Source organism: Octodon degus, unplaced genomic scaffold (assembly GCF_000260255.1).
Source record: "Octodon degus isolate 3935 unplaced genomic scaffold, OctDeg1.0 scaffold00115, whole genome shotgun sequence".
NCBI lineage: Eukaryota > Metazoa > Chordata > Mammalia > Rodentia > Octodontidae > Octodon > Octodon degus.
The window spans coordinates 7662113-7681149 of NW_004524691.1; the positions used below are offsets into that span (position 1 = coordinate 7662113).

Genomic DNA, 19037 nt, shown 5'->3' on the forward strand with positions numbered 1-19037 from the left:
TAGGATTGCAGGTGTGCATCAGTACCTGGTTTTGTACTGTTAAATTATGTCTCAACCATATTAAAATATTATGAAGCTGTTAAGTAACTTTAATAGAATATTTGATATTCTAATTTGCTACCTAGGGGAAAAATGAATATAAAGTGTTACCTAGTATAATCTTTATTTCATTAAAAAAAGACTGGAAGAAAAACACCAAAAATTTTAATGTAACCAGTTTTTGCTGAGTAGTACTCCCCTGCATAAAAAAAAAACAAAAAAAAAAAAACAACAAAAAAAACTTTTTTCCATTTCCTATTTGATGGGCATTTGATTTGTTTCCAAGATTTAGCTATTACAAACTGTGCTACTATAAACGTGGATGTGTATCTAATTCTGTGATATAATGCTTTTAATTAGTTCAGGAAGGTACCAAGAAAAGCAATAGATGAGTTCAATGGGAATTTTAGTTTTAGGTTTTGAGGAGTCTCTACACTGATTTCCAAAGTGGTTACACCAGTCTACACTTCCACCAACAATGGAGAAGTATTCTTTTTTCCCCATACCCCTTGCAGCATTTGTTATTGGTTCATTTCCTGATAATAGCTATCCTTTCTGAAGTGAGATGGAATCTCAGTGTTGTTTTAGCTCGCATCTCTTGAATGCCCAATGCTGCTGAATATTTTTTCATATATTTATGTTTAGTTTCTACTTTTTGATCTGAGAAGTATCTATTCATTTCAGATGCCTATTTCTGGATCGAGTCTTCAAATGGGTGGCGGTCTGATTTTTTTTTTTTTAATTCTTTATATATTGTAGCTATTAGTTCTTTATCTCAGGAACACCTGGCAAACATTTTGTCCCACACTGTGTGTTGTCTTTTCACTCTGTTTGTGGTTTCTTTTCCTGTGCAAAAGCTTTTTAATATGATAAAATCCTGGTGGTTCATTCTTTATGGGTAGTTCCTATGTGATCTGGGTTTTTGTTTATAAAGTCTTTGCCTACAGCAATGCCTTCAAGAGTTCTACCTGTTCTGTATTCCAGTAGATTTAATGTTTCTGTATTAATATTGTTTCTGTATTTAATATTAGATCTTGGATCCATTTTGATTTTATTGTAGTGCATGGTAAAAGGTATGGGTTTAGTTTTAATCTTTAGCATGTGAAAAGCCTGTTTTTCCAATGTCATTTATTAAAGAGGTGATCTTTCTCCCAGTGAATGTGTTTGGAACCTTTGTTATGTGAGCTAGTATATGGTCTGTTTTGGAGAAAGTCCCTTGTGCAGCTGAGAAGAATGTGTATTCTGATTGAACATCTTTCTAATAAACTTGTTCTGTGATCTTTGTGACCTCCGAGTAAGATTGCAAAATAATCTGACACATAGGGAACTTAAATGAATATTCATGTTCTAAGACTGTTGCTTAAACATACATTTTACTCCTATGGAGGCTTTGTCAGAAATAGAGTCAGGTCTTAAAGTTCTGTGTTCAGAACTCTATCCTCAGGACCAATACATGCTCAGATTTTTCTGTTGTTAGAGAATTATGGAAAATTTTTGTTGACATTTTGTTCACTTTTTCTTCTAGTTATTAAAAAATTAATTGATGTTTGTTGTTTTTTTGTTTGTATTGTTAGTTTAATACTAGCTCTAGTACTCTAAATTGGCAGAACTTTTAGGAGCCTTGAAATGAATCTAGGCAACCAAGGACCCTGTTAGTTACTTTTTAACTGAGGCCTCTCTAACTTGCAGAAAGAAGATAAATCAAGATAAGTGCTTAGATTTTTATCTTTATTTTCTTTTGAAATTGTCTTGGTTACTTTTCTCTCATTGCTGGGACAAGATACTTAACACCTGAATCAAGAAGAAAAGGCTTATTTAGCTCACAGTTTGTGGAACTTTCAGTCCACACTCTGCTGGCTCCAAGGCAGAGTGGCACATGGCCGAGAGCAGCTGTTCATGGTGGCGGAAAGCAGCAAAAAGGCAGGAGCAGTGGCAACCACAGCAGCAGCAGAGGCAAAGAGCAAGCCTCCTCCCATCCTTACGCAGCATACAGGCTGTTTGCCCCAGGTTGGGTGTAACAATCACATGCATAATCTCAGCATTGCATCGTGAATTAATCACAGCCTCCAGAAGTCCATGCCATGACTACATGAGGCTTTGGGGTGACAGCTAGATACAAACCATAACAGAAATTATGTTTTATCTTCTAGTGGTTGTGGTAAGCTGAAAGTTGATCAACAAATCAAGGTTGAGATTTAGAAAAGTGCATTATATGGATAAAATATATTAAAATACATGTTACTTAGAGGAAATAAGATGGGACAGTAGAGGCTTTAGTGTTCTGTGAGTTGAAGTGAATAGAAATCTCATTGGCTAAAGCAGTTGAGCAGTGAGGTACATTCATTTTCTTGCACAAAATGCACACATAATATATATTATGTATGAACCAGATTTTCTTGAGTTAGTATCCATTAGAAAAACAGGTTTCAACAACACCATCACTCATTCCAATTTTACTGTTACATTTTTTAAATTTTAAGTGGTTATATATTTTGGGATGAATTATACTTTGAAAGATATAAGTTAACCAAAAGAAATATACTAATTATTTTTTTTCTTATAATACCTCTTCAAATATTTATTTTTAATTAACCCTCTTATTTGGCATATGAATTCTGGTCCTTAACCTTTTTCTAATAAAAAAAAAAAATTCTAGAGTTTTTGTTCTCTATTCCTTGTTCCTTTACCTTTAAATCTACCTTATAACTTTATTTTTTTAAAAATTGGATTAGGAGTGAGATTTTTGTAGCGGGATCTAGGCTAGCCTTTCTTGACTTTTTATCGTATAAGCAAATAATTTTAGTTTTAAATAGGTTTTCTATTTCTATGTAAGCATAGAACACTCCTGATAATCTGTCCTAGACTATGAAGCCCAGAATAGGAATGATATTGTAGATAGAATATGATGTAGAACATTTCATGAATTTGTGCAAGGACATAAGGAAGCAGTGGTGTTTGTTTGATATCCTAGGAATTATTTGCTTCCTATCCTTTTGTTTTGTGGGTAAGGCCTGGGATTTGACTCAAACCAGGTAATTAATGAAATTTTATTGCAGTAACATCATTGTCATCAATAATAGCATTCATTTAGAGTTTACAATGTCCTAGATATAGTAACAGTCCTATTGCACAAAATATATTAATATTTTTATTTCAGGTGGGAAAAGAGCAGAGAAAGTTAGCAGCTTGCACATTGTCACAGTGAGAAAATGACAACTCTGGAATTTGAACTCAGGTTGACGAGGCTTAAGAGGCCAAGCTATAGTACTTCATAAGATATTATTTGTAGTAGTAGGGAAAAAAAACATTTAAAATCATGATGTAGATAGAAATTGAGACAATCCAGAGCTGAAAATTGCCTTAGACAAACTGCAATGTAGAATAACACAGTTTTATTTTTAAAATGAGAAAGCCGAGGCCTAAAATCTTTATGGAATGTACTCATATTCACCAACTAGAACAGAGTAGATCTTTTCTACAGTATATTCTCTTTACTTTTAGGGCAAGGTTTTCATTCCTTTTATTATGTCTGTCCTTCATGAGATGTGAATATTTTTTATGATTTCAGCATGGAGGGGCTGGGAAGATAGCTCAGTAGAATAAGCACTTGCCTGGCAAGTGCAAGGGCCTGAGTTCAATCCCCAGTTCCGCAAAAAATAAAAAATAAAAGAAAATAATTTCAGCATGGAAGAGAAACAGGCAAGAGTGTGACTATGGCCCCTGTGTCAGGGTATAACTACAACTTATCTTTCCCACAGTGTTTAATTTCAGTTGCTTATTACCATCTGCACATTTTATTATGGGAGTGGAAAGGAGAAGAGATAGAGAGGAAATGGTGGAGGAAGAACATCTTTCATGATTTGAGTGATTCCCTATGCTATTCCTGGAGCAAGCTTGAGATGTGAGATACGAACCTGCTGTTCCTCAGTCATCTCAGTTGCTGTGCACCTCTCTTGTGAGCCTCTTGCCATGCAGGGTGTGACTTTGGTGTTGAAAAGTATGCGATTTTTTTTTTTTATATGATCCAACTTATTCATTTGGTATGCAGCAAAAAATAAATGCTGATTTTTTTTTCCTAGAACATTGTTAATCTACTTTGTTATTTCTGCTGTGACCACTTCAGAGTGTCCAGGTAGGTAGGTGGCTTTCAGATTTTTCCACCTTATTGCCTCTAGGTTTGCCTTTGGTGATCTGGAAGCCTGAAGTTGTATCTTGTTTAACTATTTTCTCATTTTCTATTTTTTTAGTTTAATTCTTGGAATGATATTTGTAAATTCTCTGTGGCCAGTAGCTTTATTGGTAGTATTTATAATCCATGGGAAATGATTACTACTTTGAGATATCTTCTGGGTGTAGCTTACTTTGGGGCTTTGAGTCTATTGCAAGGTCCTACCCTTTCAATTCATTGGGGATGAAAAATTGCTGCCTAGTTGGTCCAGCCCCTGGTTCTTTGGCACTGGTTTGTAGAATTTGTTTTATGACCCATGGGCAATTTCAATTTTGGTTTACCAGGAAGAAACATGGTTAGAACAATTATGTCACTTTGCCCAAATTGGTACAATCAGCAAAAAACAGCTTAGAAAATGACAAACTGAGGTAACTATTAATTTACCACCTTTAGCCATATGAACTAGATTTATTGTTATACAACAAAATCTAAAATGAACCAGAAAATTATATGCCATAAATAAGCCCTCAATATGGTGATTTTATACTTAGGGGAAAAAACTTAAAAGGTGTTATGGAGAGAAATAGAAAAAGAGGAGGAGATTAAAAGTAAGTCTGGAGGACAAAGGAAGATCATGCAGTGTTTGAGAAATTGGTGAGGCAGACAGGTGGGGAAGAGAGAGGGAAGAAATAAAAATAAGAATAGAACAGAGCAACAACAGTAACAACAGAAGAAAAACCTAGTCACTTTGTTCACACTCATGTAAAAACAAGAACAATAAAAAAAGAACAACAGGAAAAGACAGGAAAAAAATAGGAAAATGAAAAAAAAAAAAAAAAGATTGCACTGCAATGTGTGCTTCTGCTATCACTGGTAGACAATGTGAGCAGACAAGAGTCCAGACCTGAGTTGATGAATCCAGGAGAGCCAGCTGTAGCTTCATGGAGGGTAGTATATAGTCCTATTAGTCCAGCATCATTAGATCCACTGAAATTCAGGCTGGTTTCTGTCTTTGAGGCTGGAATCAGACCTGTTCAGCCTGCAACAGTCTGTGTCCCACCTGTTGACTTGTGCTCAGCTCCCTACTGGCTGGAACTTGGCTCCTTGACCACAGAACTGGGAACCACTAAGTGGAGCCAGCAGCTGCTCTGCTATCGGAGCCCAGTTGGCTCCTCTCCAGGATGCTCCTGGCCAGTTACCCTCTCTTGCAGGATGTTAGTCTGGTACAACTTAGCACCCACCGCAGTCTGCTGTGTCTACCACCCTGTTCCACTTGTGCTCTGCTCTGGAGGCCTCTGCAGTTTCAAGCCACCCCTCTCACACAATGAGTTCAGGCTCAAGGAGAAAGTGTCACCTGCCTCGTTCTTCCTTGAAGGTTTTTCCTTTGCTCTCCCTGTGGGCTTCAGTTCTCACTTCAGTTTCTTCCTGGGTCCCAGGGACTCAGTTCCCTGCTTCTCTTTCTCATATTGCTATATTCCTACATCTGGACAGCATATCTTGGAGAGGCTCTTTCCCTGCTGCTATAACTCCACAAATGCTGATGTTTCATCAATATTAATTTCAGTCTAGTTAATTTTCTTTAACTTCTGTTTATTGAAGCTGTCTAAATTTTTTAACTTAGTTATGGCAACACATTAAAAACTTAAAATAAGCAATCTATATATGAACAATCTATTAATAGTTTGTTATTAATTAAAGAAATTTATAATTTGTTATTAATCAAAGAAAACTTATCTGCATGTATTTTTTCTCTCAAGTTTATGTTGTTGTATACATCATTTCTGTTACATGGCATTATAGTGTTTTCCATCTTGCCCATGAGTGTGTTACATTTATTTGATCACATTTTCTTCATCATAAACTATCTTGTTAAATTGCTTTTCAGTCATTGTCACTATAATAAATGACTACTTACAAAGGTTTGGCATAGTGCAAAACAATAAAATAGGGACAGTGAAGCACCCTGGCCTATGACCAAGCCCAAGCCTAAAAGTCAAAAAAGGAAAGAATGAAGCTACTGGAAACTATCAAGAACTGAAAATAGGAGATAGGGACTGCTTAACCTGTGCAGAGACCCAGCTGCTGCACGTGACTTGGCAGAGAAGCTCCAAGGAGATGAACATACCAATTTTAGTGTCTGCTCACCCTCTGATCTCTTGCCTCCCATTGCCAAACCTAGTGAGAAGCCAGAAGGCAAGGAAACTTGGTGCAGGCTGTGCATGTCAGGATCTCAAAGCCTAACCCAGCAGAGAGTACAGAGGTATAGAATGATTCTGAATGGGAAAAGGAGAATATTCAGCAAAGAAAGAATTTTCTTTCTTTGTATTGCCTGTGATAAATATGAATGTATTTGCATGTACTCATTGTTGTCAAGGTTTGGGTTTGAAATGTTCACTCAAACCTCCTATCTTGAATGCTTAGTCACCAGATAATGGTGTAGTTAGGATATGGTAGGTCCTTAGGAAGTGGGGCCTAGTGGGAAAAATTTAGATAATTTGAGGCATTCCCTTGAAAGGGATAGTGGGACCCAACTCTGTCCTGTATTTCACTTCCTAGCTTCCATGAAATGAGTTTTCTTCATCACACACTCCCTGCCATTGTGTACTTCCTTGCAACAGGCTGAAAAACAGTGGAGCCAACTAACCATGGATTGAGTTCTGAAATTGTGTGTCAAAATAACCCTTTTTTCTTTTAAGCTACTCACATTAGGTATTTTGTCACACTAGTAGAAATCCGTTTGACCCAAATGTCTAAATTGAACAGTTTTTTGAGTTTTGCTAGTCTTTCTACTTACATGAATCCATAGTAGTAGTAATCAATTCTTTGAGAAATATAGTTGTCTTCTTTTTGACAGGTTAGATTATGTTTATATTACATTGTATTATGATGAAAATCATAATAGAGCTTTTACTGTGGTTGTTTGATCTTAAAATGGATGACAAAAAAGGAATTTCTATCACATACAGAATGGTATGAAGTGGAAGCAGTGTTGTTCACACAAATAATTTTTGTTGAATGTTCACTAATCTTTTTTTCTTTTTTCTTGTAATCTTTTTTATAGTCATACATTTGGATTTAAAAATTCAAATGAGAGTTGAGATTATATGTAATCTGTTTATCACTACTTCCTTTTTAAAATGGATATTGTATGTTTAGTAATAGAAATCATAGCACAGAAGCAGAAGGTTGTTGAAATTTATTTGCCAAATAAATGAAGGTCTGTCTGTCTTTTTAATTGTGAATACACAGAGATAAGTGATGTAGGAAATGGTCATTACCAAGATATAACCCCTGCTGTAAAACAGTTCACGTCTGTGTGGGGCAGTTAATACATAAGCAATTAACTAGAACCATGGACATAGTTCCATACAGATTCTCTTGGGAACATAGGCAATAAATAGTGAGAGTGCAGTGAATGATCTCTGAGGGACTTATGTTTGAACTAAATCTGGAATACTGAGTAAAATATGGTTAAGGAAAGAGGAATTCATTTTGGTATAAGAGATGGAATGAGCAAAGCACAAATGAATAAGAATACAGTCAGGAAGGTGAGGAGGAAAATCATTTAAAACAGAATCTACATGTTTAAGCAAGGGCAAGATTAAAGTGTGTTTCAAAAGATTTGGTAGATTAGGTTGATAAGAGGGCATTGGGTTGGATCTTCAAGTTCCTGAGTGCTTTACTAAGAGCTTTATGTTTTCTACATAGTTTATAAGGACTATTTTTGAAATAGGGAGATAAGTATTGGTAAAGTAAGGTATCAGTGGGAGACATAACAGAATGGTGCAGAGAAGCTGTTGGCAAACATGAGGTAGAGATGAAGGCGGTTTGCATAAAGAGGAGGATTTGTGTAAAAGTCATTCCATGGCAATCAAATGGAGCCAACAATGTGTGAGACATCATAAATAATGAATAGACAAGGTGGCCAAAGGAGTGACTTCATTTTTGTTTGGAGTACTTGTTAGAAAATGATGCTATTTATTAAGAGGAAATAGAAAAGGAAGATATGGCTCTGGAAGAAAATTATAAAGAATAATTTTAGGCTTGTAGAGTTAGAATTGTTAGAATTTTGGTCTAATATAGGTATCTATTTAGAACCACTGAAAATTATAGATTGGAAACCAGGAGTTGTCTGGGCTCTGGATGGAGTTCCAGCTTTCTGGAGGCACCTTTTGTATAGTCAGGAAGTAGGGTCAATTGGTGGATGTGATGATGGAAGGCTCAGCACTGTGGAAACCCTCATGAATGCAGTGCCCGCCTCTTTGTCTGGGCTCCACAATTAGAAATGTAGTTGACTCTGTCATGTGGGATGGGCTACTTCTTAGTCACCATGCCTTCAAATTCATCATGTTAAACTTGGTCAAACCCCTATGTTTTTTGACATGTGTGGCTTCTGATACTTGGGTACTTGAATTTGGCTCTGCTTAGGATCTCAATGCTTGTATGCATCTTATTGTGGATAAATGTGAGAACTTTGCCATTATGAGCCCTGAAACCATGCCTGTGGTTTCCAAACACACTCACTTGTTTTTCTGAAGCCTAAATAGGGCACAACCAGAGATTAGATACGTGAACATCTATTGGAAATGGCCATCTCCAAGGTCCCTTAGGGCGATCCATACAAGGAACAGTATGCATGCACTTCCAAGGAATTGGCAGTTTATAGCCATTGCACAGTGGGCCAAAGGCACCTATTAAACTGATGAGAAAAAGTGTGCCCTCTCTTGTGAAGGGAATTTAGAGTGGAAAGAGGACCAAAGCCAAATTTTTCTTTTTCTTTTTTTAAGATAGGGTTTCCCTATTTATTTAAGACTGGCTTTGAACTTGCTTACAGAGTCCAGGCTTCCCTCAAACTTAACGAGGTCTTCCTGCCTCAGATTCATGAGTGTTAGGATTATAGGTATGTGGCACCATGTCTTGCAAGAGAGAACCATTTAAGAAGTTGGACAAAAGGCCATAAATAATGGTAAGAAGGAGAAATCAAAAAAATCAAATAAGAGAGGAAAATCGAGACTACAGTTGTTATATAAGTCAAAGGGAAGGAGAATTTTTAGAAGTCAGCACTTGAACTTTTAAAATAGTTCACAACATATTAAACAATTTGACATATTAACATAAATTAGCACACACAAACACCCACACCAAAACTTTAAATTCTTTTTGTGCTAGTCTGAGAATCTTCAGCATTTGCAGGAGTCATTCTAGGTTTCTAGAACTGTGAGGGTGGCCCCTTCTGCTGAGGTGATAATCTGACCTGGCTGATACTATAATCCTGGGAGGAAGGAAGGCACTGCAGCTAAAGAATTCATTCCTTGTTGTGGAAGATCTTGGCATGTTGTGTCAAATCTTGTCAGAAATAATGATCAGCTCAATCTTGGAATATATTTAAAATTAAAATATTTTACTTGCCCATTTTTTTCTGTTGGATCTTTTATTTTTCAGACTATTTTTTAAAAATCTTTATATATTCTAGATATTAGTCCTCTGTCAGATGAATAGCTGACAATTTTTTTTTCTCCATTCTTTGCTCTATTGGTTGTTTTCTTTGTTGTGCAAAAGCTTTTGAATTTGTTATAGTTCCATTTCTTGATTCTCAGTTTTATGCCTTATGCCATTGACATTCTGTTCAGAAAGTCCTTGCCTATACCCATGTCTTCATTAGTTTTACCTATTTTATCTTCCAGCAGACCATAATGCAGAGTATATTAACCATTATTATTCTTAAATTATTTTGTGTAACTATCTACACATTAATGAAGTGTTTTTTATAAAATTATAAAGTTATTTTAACATTTTCTTTATTAGTGTCTACTTATATTAAAATTAAAAATTTCAAAATTGAAACAATATTCAATTTAATTCCATTACTTTTTTTAAAAAAGCAATCAACTGTTTTCTAACTTTTATTTTTGTGTGTTTATATTTTAAAGGTTTCTTAACAACTACACGTGCTAAATAAACTCTTATGAATTTCTTGTTTTTCTGCTTCCATTTTTTTTCACAAAAATGAAATAACTTTTTAAAACTGGTACCTTAGGTGTAGGCTTTAGCATGTACTAAAGAGTTATTTCTTTTGAGACTTAAACATTTCTGGAACCCAGAGCTTCAGGAACTGAAATTTGAACTATTGTTTTCTATTTTTTTAACTTACTTATTTATTTTTTAAATGTATTTAGTACAGGGTCTATAGTGTCTCACTACACAAATCAGACTTGTAGTGATCCTCCTGTTTTTAGCCTTCCAAGCGCTGGGATTACAGGTGTGCGCCACCATGCCCAGTCTCAATTGCTGTCTCAGCATGCCTCAGAGGCAGGCACAGCATACTGAGGATTGAACCCTGGTCCCTGCATCTGCCTTAACAGGTGCTTTAATCCACTGAGCTACCTGTCTGGCTCTCTGTTGTTTTCTATAAACTCCTTCAACATTATGTTTTTAAAAGATACCTGTTTAAAGATGAAGATGTATGACCAAACAGGATAATATAGTATTTAGTTACCTATCATGAGGAAAAATTAGTTTTTGTATGTGATTGTTCTAGTATCAGGAAAACACATAGCTTCGTGGACAACTAGGATTTTATTTTCCTACCACAGCTGTACTGTTTTGATACTAATAGCTTCATCTTTTCTATCAGTTCAGTTTGGCAGAATCTAAGTAAGAGATCTGACGAAAGTTTAATGCTGTTGAGTGTGTTCTTGGTATGAGTATATCACTGTCAGTGATGAGAGATTTATATGTCTCTGTTGAAGAGTTTGAGGGGTGGCCAGACAGGATCCCAAATTTCAACCATAGCGTTTTAGTATGGGCACAGGTTTGGCAGAGAGCTATACAGGGCAGATCATCTTTCCAAATGCACAGTCTTCATTGCTGCTGGACTTAGACCTTGTATCCTCCTGTGAAGCCGCAATTCCAGCCTGTGGACCTCAACCATTTCAGTGCTGGCCCCAGCCACTTGTGAATGGGTATTCCTTTTATGCTTCTGGTCTATGACTTAGACTTGAAGAAGCATCCCTGGATCCCTCTCACTAGTTTCAACCCCCCCCTTTTTTTTTTTAATCTTTGGGTTCCTGCATTTTCTATGGTACAAGAAAAATAAATCCTAGAGAAGGGGGAAGTGCATGGACCTTTACAGAGCAATGGTTCTTTCAAGAAAGTGGTATTCTTATCACATATTGGGGAAGGTATTTCAGAGGAGGACCAGTTACTCATATTGACTGCAGCAGAATAATCCAAAAGTACAATGTAGAATGGACTCAAGAACATTAACTTTCTTCCCATTTCCTAACATATGGACCATTTAGCATTGCTTCTATACCACTACTAATTCTTTGCTTTTTCAAGTGTTGAAGGAGTCTTGAACCCATAAAAGTAGGTTGAATCTCTGCACTTAGAAGAAAAAGCAGAAAGGCTGGTACAAAAGGCTTTTGAGATTTCAAAATTAATATTTGTTCAAGCAGGAGCAGTAATGAGAAAGGAGTGTTAGGACTTAAAAGGCATGGGAAAACTTCAAAATGTTGATAATAGTGTATGCAAAGCCATAAGACATGCTGTTTTGATAAAGCTGAATGAGAATTTAGAGATCACCTGGAATACTGAGATTGTAAACCCTCATGATCCTGTCTAAACCTTTCACTCGGCTTTTGGTTCAGGAAAAGTATTATGCAAGGTGGTATCTGCATTCTTGAGCAAATCCATGGCTTTCTACCACTTATAGGCTAGGAAATAATCCTTCATATGTGTTAGTGTCCCATCTACAAAGGGCTTCCACATACAGCATTTAACTCTACCTGCTAATCAAAGGGACAAAACTCATTCCTTGACTAAAGTCTTTCTGTTCAGGGTTACATACTCTATGAAAATGCAGAGCTGCTTTCTGTTAAAATAATTGCATAAGGGCAAAAATAACAAGAGTCAGTTCTCTGAAGGCATTCTTTTTCCTCTACCAAGGCTTAAAATCCTACTAATTCTGGAAATTCATTTCTTTGTCTCGTAGGGCCTTCTGTGAGAATGTGAATATCTGTGCCAGAGAATTGTTTGCTCATATTAAAGTATGTCATATAGAAATTTACGAAGAAGTGGTAATTATAGCAGGTTGATTGGTAGTATTATGTAGTGATTCACTTGGCAAACAGTTTAAAAATTGTAAAGTTTAAGACACTGTGATTCTTATGGCTGTGTCTAGATTTCTCCCCAAAGCCTCATGCAGTCATAGGTGAGTTTTTTCCAGAGGTGGCTAAATCTAGTGTTTGATTGATTCATGGTGCATGCTACGATTAAGGGTGGTGATTATTAAATCAGACCGCTGATTGGCTTAGAATTGCCTTATCATGGTATTTGGATACAATATAGGTAACAAGAAGAGGTTTGTCTGGCTCTTGCTTGCTTACTTTTGCTGTCTTCTACTTTCCATGAACTACTTCTAATCTGTAGTGACCCTCTGCCAAGCCACGCTGCCTTGAAGCCAGCCAATTATGGACTGAAATATCTACAACTGTGGGCTAAATAAACGTTTCCTCCTTTAATTTTGGGTGTTGGGTATTTTGTCTCGACAACAAGAAAAGTAATGAAGATAGCTATAAATTATTATGAAGAATAAAATGCTTGATAATAAATGTGTAATAGAAAAAATAAGCATTAACATATTTCTTTTGTTATCTTTAACTTTAATAATCTCAGAATTTGATGATGCCTGCCACATCTGTTTTTTCAGTACACTTTGCAAAGTACTTAAAATTTTTTTTAGACAGCTGCCAGTTGAGTGCCAGTTTTAGATTTCAGGTTTTTTTTTTTTTTCTGGCAGCCCCTTTGAGAAACATATGCTTCTCACTTCAGCTACTGCTGAAGTTTTTTCCCTCCATATGCTTCTTATTACATTTCTAGGTATCTGAAAGGCATTTGGGTTGAATATGTGCATGCTTAAGGCTAGGGGGATTATTGGTAGGGTAGAGTTAGGACTTCCAAGTAGGAGAGAGAATAGAGCCAGACCATTAACAAATTAGAATTGACTTAGAACCACATAACACCAAACTGATTCTAGCTATTTGTATGGATTCACCTAAACCAATGCTGTTATAAAGCCAATAGGGTGACTTTAACTTTTAAGCTATATGAAATAGAAACTTGTTATTCTGGTATTTTTGTGCTATATTATTTCAAGCTAAACTTCATGCAGAGGAATATAGGAATACAGGCATAAGAGCTTATAGAACAGGTGCTAGGGTCAAGAGGGAATTAGACATTTAAATGTTTCTACTGCCATTTGTTTCTGGTTTTCTAACTTTAGATGACATATCATGAGCTCTCATTGACTTAGAGACTCACAAGACGTGTAAGAAGGCAGTCCACAGATAAATTAGTAGGACAAATTTCCTTTCAAAATTAAACTGTTGGTTAAAAGTATTTTTAAAATCTCTCAATCTATTAGCCTTATAAATAGCTGAGTCTAGCTATTTGTATGGATCCACCTAAACCAAGGTAGACGTAGAGAGATTCCCACACAAAAACACTGATAGAAGGTTAGAGGCAAAGACTACAAATGACAGGAGACATGGTTTCAAAGTAGCCCAACTTGGGACCATTTAATATATGGTTAGAAACATCTTAATGGAACCTAAAGGAAACTCTGTGTGATATGAGGGTTTTGTTTTATAAAGAAGATATTAATGTGTCATCACTATTCCTATTGTTCTTTGTAATGAAATTCTAATGATATATTTCAAACCAAAACTATTAGATAAACAGAAAGAAGTTATTATGCATCAAGATTTAAGGCCTTTGGGCCATCTGGAAAAATTTCTCCTGCCCCTGTTCTGATGCCCTCCTCCTGCCCTCTTGCATGTGCTTTTCCACAAAAGCCATTCTACCTGTAGGCCTCACCTGCTAAGGCATTTTCTGTGCAAACATCTGTTTAGCTGCTTCTCTTTTGGGAACTCATTGCTTGTATAGTCATGTTACAATGTCCGTCAGCAATTGCCTCTTTGCTTGCTCCAGACTGAAAGCTATTTAAAAGCAAGGATGCTGCTGTATTTATTGGTATGTATACCTAGTGCTTAACATTATAGCATCTGGGACATAGCACACAAGGTATAATAGAAAAATATCGTGAATCTTTAAATTTCAAAGAACTTATTACAGTGAAACACATGTTGCCAAGAATGATGGAATAAGTATGTTCAACCAGAGTATTTTGAGTTTCTGAGTACGTTGTGGCCATGTATTCTTTCTTTCTTTCTTTTTTTTTTTTTTTTTTTTTTTTTTGTGGCCATGTGTCTTTTACCAAAAAAAGTGTTGCAGTTTTAATTTGAACATTCCCTGTATTTTACAAACTTCTGGATCTTCTGCAGAATCAAAATGACCATTAAAGATAAATGTTTTGAATCAATTCAAGGCCATTGAGGAGCCATGACAGTGCAACTAAAGATATCAGAAAGTACTCCCAGGCTAGGTAGAGAGCTCCGTGACCTAAGCATCTGCCTGGCATGCGCAAGGACTCGAGCTTGATTCCAGGTACCACATGCCATGCCGGCTCCAGAACCCTGGGTGTGCCCTGCTGGACCAAAACTGGGCATGGTGGCATACGCCTGTACTCCGCGCTGGCAAGGCTGAGACAGGAGGATCACCATGAGTCTGAACTGCATAGTGAGACCCTGTATCCAATAAATAAATAAATAAAATTTTTAAGAATTATTTTAAAAGTTCTAGAATGGCTTCAGAAAGTGGCAAAAATGATGGGATAAATGTGTTTGAAGTGAAAGGGAGCATTTTTTAGGGCATGTAATAGCAACATGTTTTTACTATAATAAATTTTTTAAATTCACTATATAGTTTTTGTTTTGTTTTTTAAGACAATAATAAACAATAATGATACAGAATTTCAAAACAAGATGATAGGAAATTAACAGTGGTTAATAGTGTTATCTTCAAAGTAGTTGCTCAGATTATCAGAAATAGGCATGTAAATAATATAAACACTAATTTAATTGTTCCTTTAAACAAATTAATAGAAATTATGTAATTTTCTTTCTTTCTTTTCTTTTTCTCTCCTTTCTTCTATCCCAATTATTCTCTCATTTTTTTTTTCCAGAACTGGGGATTGAACTCAGGCCCTTGCACTTGCCAGGCAAGCTCTTATTCTACTGAGCCATTACCCTGGCCCTTATTCTCTCATTTTTGAGCAGTTTCTTTTCCTTTCATGTTTTTTGTACCTTTTTTATTTTATTTACTCATTCTTCATAGAATTAATAGAAAGTTCTTAAATAAATAAATGACTAAATGGATTTAGAATAACTTTAGGCTTTCAGGTTTGTCCTTACAGTACTTTGGAAAAGCAACAGGTCAAACCTTTTAAAAATGTATGCTATAATCTGTTTAAAGTTTATATAAGCATCATGGTGAATAAGAATTCAAAGTAGGGTTAAGGATGTCTTTAAGATGTGAAAAAAAATAAAAGGTAAAACTATATGTAGGTATTCTAACTTAATAGGGATGTAATAGATTATATGCAGTTTCCCTCAAGAATTCTTATTTGACATAAAAATATTCATGGAAAATTAAAAAAAATTATAGACCATATTCCTGAAATATAAAATTGTTGAAAATGATACATTAGAAACTTTTAGTAGTCCAACATTTACTTGAATAAAATAGAATAAGAAACATTATTTCATGGATCTAGTGATTAATAAATTACTAATTCCAGTGATACCTGTGATTATTTTAATCTAGCAAAGAAAAACTTCATTAAAAAAGTAATTTTTTGCCTTTTCTTTTGAGATAGGGTCTTGATATGTAGTTCAGGCTGGCTTTGAACTCATGGTAGTCCTCCTACCTCAGCCTCCCGAGTGCTCAGATTAGAGGTGTGTGCCACCATGCCTAGCAGAACCTCATTACTGACAAGTTTGCTAGTGATTAAAAATGAGGTGGTGGTAAATAATATTGCCAGAATGCCACACTCAAGTCATTAGATTGGAAGTATTCTGATACATACAGATGAAAAGGAGACCAAGATTAGAGTACAATATCAGGAATAAGACAGAGATTAAAGAGTTAATGAAATACTGGGATGGTTAATGAAAAAGTTTACGAAATCTTTGGAGACTGAAGTAATGGCTTTGAGGCTTGCTGCCTTCTGCCCACTGTGGCCTGTTTCTCCACTTCACTGCCCCTTTGCCTTGCCACCCTGCCTTGAAGCCAGCTGACTGAACTGAAACGTCTATAAACTGTGGGCTGTGAAAAACCTGTCCTAAAAAAAAAAAAAAAGACTGTGAATACCTTTAGTTGTATGAACAAGAATCATAACCATGAATTCTATTTAGTTTTAGAATAAAATTGGTGAAACCGACTAAATACGACACAGGTAGTTGGCTTAGATAATACTTTTAGGACCAGCTCTATGCACCCTTTGCCCTACAAACCTTTTCTGCAGGAAATTTTTTCCCTTCATCTGGACTCAGTGTCAACTATGTTCTGCTGTTTTATTTATCTGAGGTCATAGCTGGGCCACTTAAAAACTGGGCTTTCTTCCAAAATGGCTTATTTGATTTTGGTGATTTTGACAGTGTTGTCGTAAAGATAAAAGGTCACATTTAGACCGTCAGCCTTGGCCCCAGCCTCATGCTGTCCTCTGATGTTTGTGGAAGGAGGAAGGTTCATGGAAAGGGAAAAGATGTCTGTTGCACATACCATATTATTTGTTATGCAGAATTTAAAAGATCAATAGTTTGCTTTCAGATGGGCAAAAATACCTGTCAGAATAAGTGTATCAAAATGTCATGTACTGCTTTTTCCTGTTTTGCATTAGAAAATTAATGTACAAGTAACTAGGCTGAATTATAAGACGAGCTCAAGGAAACATTACTTTTTTATTTTTATCATTTAAACTAAGTTAATTTTGAGTCCTTGTTAGTGAGGAATCTGATGTCCATCATTATTGACACCCCTCCCTGCCACACACACAAACAGTGGATTGTCCTGACCTCCCAGGGTTTAACTGGATCCTGGAGACAAGGAAGAGAAGCCTAGGCCTGAACCATTATCATGATTACTGTAGCTTCTTCTGCACACTTCGGGAAGGTGGAAGTGACATTTCACTCCCAGAGGTGGGTGACCTTCTGAAGTCCTCATTCCATGGTCCTTCTCCCTGCAGGCAAGCTCTACTATAGCAATCATGGGCAGCATACCTCAGAGACAGCCATATGTGATTGAAGATACTCTGCTGTTTTTGGGAGTTCTGTGAAAAGAGCCCGCTCCTAAGGCTGAAAGAACCTACTGCACTCTTGCCTTGTGCTCCCCACTTTCCAGACTCCCATATCTCAGCCCTCTATGGAAGGACCTTTCTTAGCCATTTCTTTCTCAGTGGGGTTATGATTCACCTGGCATTTCTAAGTAGATAAAACCAGAGAACTACAAAAGACTGTTTACTGTTCCTGTGCATATGAAGTACTTAGCTTTTAAAAATGCAGTTTACAATCTCCCATCCCCCAAGGATGAATTGCACATTTCCTTGAGCCAGCAAAATCCAGCCATTGCATTTATGCATTTAATTTCCATACCTGCCACATTACTTTCTGTCACCTTCTTTTCCCTTCTCCTTTCCTTTCCCCCACTATGAACTGAAACCTCTACAAACTTTGAGCTACAATAAACCTGTCCTTTTAAAATAAAAGGCTTTGAATACCTTTATTTGTATGAACAAGAATCATAGCCATGAATTTGGCTTAGTTTTAGAATAATACTGGTGAAATCAACTAAATACTACACAGATAGTTGGCTTAGATTTTATTTTTAGGACCAGCTCTGGGCTTCCCCTTCTGCCTCCCCTTCCCCCTCTCCTTCCTCTCCCCCTCCTATTCTTTCTCCCCCTCCCCCTCCCATTCCCCTTCCCCTCACCCTTTCCCATCCCTTCCCTTCTTCTCCTCTCCTCTCCTCTCCTTTCCTTGGGCAGTTTCTGCAAGGCTGCCATGGCATGCTGTACTGCCTAAGGGTTTAGGATCCTATATGCTTTGCAACAGTCTCAACAAAAGACTGTTCTTTCTCTTCCTGCCTGACCCCTCTCAGTCTCTTACACACACACACACACACACACACACACACACACACACACATTTTGTAAATACCCTAGAATATTTGTTCTGGGCAATCCCTTTTTTTTTTATTTATTTATTTATTTATTTATTTGAGAGAGAGAGAGAGAGAGAGAGAGAGAGAGAGAGAGAGTGTGTGGTGTGTGTGGCCAGCTCAGCCCACCAGGGGGCGGGGCTGGCTGGCATGTGGTGCTGGGGGATTGAACCACGGTCCCTGATGCTTTGCTAAGCTTGTTCTAAGTAGGTGTTTTAGACCACTGAGCCATCTCTCCAGCCCTGGGCAATCCCTTTTGACAGTATCAGATTGTGGTAGTGGGGTAATCACTATCTCAAATGTTATAGTTACTTCACTCATACCCCATGCCTTCTTCCTATAGTAGAAACTGGCTATACCATGATCTAATTGCAGTATAAAAATTTGCATCCCTGGGCCCCCAGTCAAGATGATGTGTTTAGAAGGCCTGCATTTTATGATGGCCTTATCTGTGAGAGCACAGTACAGGAGTGCTATGACCGCCTTTATATTTTTATTCAGGTTTTTAGCTCTGTCATACTTAGCCAAATTAGAAATTTACAAAACACTTTTTTTGTACTCAGGTTTTGCCAAGACACAGAAATCTAATCAGATTTCACCATTTAAAACTCACTGAAACTCTTTTTCCCCATAATTTTATTGAGAAACAAATAGCAATGAGACAGTTTCAAACCAAATTGGTAGGACAGTTTCAATAATTAACACACTGCATACA

The 19037-nt window shown here is 36.6% G+C and overlaps 1 protein-coding gene and 1 pseudogene across 1 annotated transcript in view; one reads left to right on the forward strand and one right to left on the reverse strand.

Annotated features, from left to right (window-relative positions):
• The window catches only part of Ppm1l (protein phosphatase, Mg2+/Mn2+ dependent 1L), a 357536-nt gene that overhangs the window by 176251 nt on the left and 162248 nt on the right, over nt 1-19037 (forward strand). The window lies entirely within an intron of this gene.
• Nucleotides 8796-8912, reverse strand: LOC111812178 (annotated as a pseudogene).